The sequence below is a fragment of the Etheostoma spectabile genome, chromosome 5, assembly GCF_008692095.1.
Source record: "Etheostoma spectabile isolate EspeVRDwgs_2016 chromosome 5, UIUC_Espe_1.0, whole genome shotgun sequence".
Taxonomy (NCBI): domain Eukaryota; kingdom Metazoa; phylum Chordata; class Actinopteri; order Perciformes; family Percidae; genus Etheostoma; species Etheostoma spectabile.
The window spans coordinates 16,342,444-16,345,479 of NC_045737.1; positions in this window are offsets into that span (position 1 = coordinate 16,342,444).

The window sequence follows — 3,036 nt, forward strand, 5'->3', positions numbered from 1 at the left end:
TGTACAAGAGGTCGTCATGTCGGAGAATAGCGCGGACACGCGCCTTTCACTGTGAGTGGTCGTGTGCGCCACACAGAGAAGAAAGTCCTAATTTAGTCCTCACTATTCAGTCCACACGTTTTAAATAATTTCACTGGAGTTACCGTTATTCTTGTTTGCCTCATCATTAATACCATATTTAATCTACTTGGATGGGACTATACTGTACGTTGCACTTGACGCACCACTAAGACGACTCGATTCTGCATTCGTTCATGGCAAATCACTGCGGCTTGATGGCACTAACGTTAGCACATAGTAGTATGGATATGGACATGATTGAAAAGAAGAAAACAGAGATCCCAGCGATTTGGCAGACAAGCAGCAAGACATTCCAAATCACCCTTGGCCTTATCTGAGAGAGATGTATCAAGAATGACTCCTGGCCAATGTGCTGCGGAAATCTAGAGTATTCTTCATTAATGTGTGTTTAGTATTTCATATGTAATCCTTTATTTTCTTTCCAGAAGACATTTTTGAGCACACACACATACACATAGATTCCTTTAAATGTTAAGGGGAAGATTAAAAAAGAGAAACTGGATCTGTGAATTCTCACAGAATCACAACTGAATTCATATCTTGCTGCTCAGTCAGAATCATATTAACACGGAGTCCCAGTCTCTGTCACAATAATAATATATGTGATGTTTTAGGCCGGTTGGCAGACATTCATTTACAATGTAGTCAAACAGCATGTTCTCCATGTCCACTGAAGTTCCTCAGCGTGCTCTCTGTCATGTGCGTGGTCCAGGTAGCTTTGCATAAAAAAATGGTTGTCATTCACTAGGCTACTTTTACTTTTATACTTTATGTAAATTTCCAAGCCTGTACTTTGTTACTTTTACTTGAGTAAATAAGTTAAGTCAGTACTTCTACTTTACATTCCTGTATCACACAGGGACACAGGAGGACACAGCAGCTGATCTGATTACACTTTAATGTAATCATTTGTAATTAATTCCTGTACATTGTTGTTGGTTATGATACGGGACACTGATGTAGGAAATGTGAGGGAAGGTTTACTGGCCAACAGGCAGACTGGTCTGGAATATCAGAATAGATGTGGTTTTATTTTTGTTTGAGGTCCTGTGTCTTTTTTTAGTTTTACACATTGTCTTTTTATGTGTGTGACATGGAAGTTATGGTTCTAATAGTTCAGAATGGTTCTGTAATATAATATACTTTGTTTAATGTTTTGCCTGTTATGTTTAATTTATTGAGCAAAAAAGACAGATTTTTGTTATCAAAGAAAAGTTTTCTGAACATCAATGACATTCAATAACTGAAACAGATATATCTGTTTCAGTTATTACCGTTTATATATACGTATATATACAACACACCATGCAGTGTGTACACACATGTGTATTGCAAACAGACATAAGTACTACACAGATAAGAACATCTACATCACCACCCCCTCCAAAGTGAACATAAAATAACTATAAATGACATAAATGCATATGGCACTGTTGTCAAAACCCACGCAATCGACACAGACACACCTGCAGACATCATCTTGGAAGTTTGTTATCAATTCTGTATGGTGATGTAACCAAGTGGTGTCCCATTTCATGGGGGTATGTTTTCACCCCTAGCCCTTACCACTTGGTTTTGAGGGCCAGTGGCAAAGGGTGTGAGAGAGGTGTAAGAGAAATGGGATTCAGTCCAAACTTTAGAAAGTGAAAGGCAGAGAAAGATAAAGATGAGGCAAGTTTATTCTTGTAAATGTGAGTCACATTCAAGTAGAAACCAAAGCCAAGAAAACAATCATCAGGTCGAAACTTCAGTTCAATACTGTCTTTTGTTTGTAAGCAAACACCTGCAAATCTATTAACATTCAGCTTCAGCTGTACAAAATTCATACTACATATAGATTTCATACAATACATACATTTTGTGTGTAAGCCGCTTCTTGTTCATTTCTGCATTGCATTGTGGGAGAATAGTGGGCATCAACAGCACACTCAAAACTTAACTTTAGTGTGCATGTTGTCTGCTTGGAGTACACTTTGTTTATATAAATGTACACTATATACTGAACAAATATGCCTACTAACCTGCTTAGAAGTTAATAGTTTAATGTTAGCATTTAGCTCTAAGTCCTGCTGTGTCTAAATGCAGCATCACAGAGCTGCTAGCATTACAAATTCAATTCAATTCAATTTTATTTATAGTATCAAATCATAACAAGAGTTATCTCAAGACACTATAAAGATAGAATAAGTCTAGACCACACTCTATAGACCACACGCAGCAGGGTGTAGCAGGACGCAGCAGGACATAGCAGGATACAGCAGAGTGTAGCAGGGTGCAAAAGGACATAGCATGGGGCGGAGCAGGACCACCGGGACAGCCGCAACCATGATTTAAGTGCCACCCTAATCCAAGGAAACATGCTGGGCAAAAAAAACAAAACAAAAGGACTCAGGGGAATAACTCCCCAGAGCTAGGCTAGTAACAAGCGTTTCTGGGACATGGATGCACACAGATGGAAAGAGATAGAAGAGAGGAGCTCAGTGTGTCAAAGGTGGTCCCCCGGCAGTTGTGGTGGAAGTTTCTTGAACAGCGAGGGAGGAATTGGTTTGAAGTGAGACTCTGTTGAAACAGAATAAAGACAGTCTGCAAACTGAATCAAAGTTTAGTCTCCGGTGAAAGTTCAATTGTTTTCTGCAGAGAACAATCAAAAATGACAAGAATAGCTCTCACAATGCACAAAGTTACAGAGTGACAACAGTTCTGTGTGAAGACAATCAGTAATACACTTCCTTATATCCAGTGCCCCCAGAGGAAAACCAACCCTTGTTTGGAAAACAATTTAATCTTAAATATAACAATTAGTGGACCTCAGGCAGACAGTTGGTTCAATTACGTGTTTCTGAATCTGCCCCTCGTGTGTCAAGTTTCTTGACCGGTCATTGTATCTTAGCTGAAGAAGAACATCTCATCTCTGTGGACAGGCTATGGTCTCGACCTGGGACCTGCTATGATAAA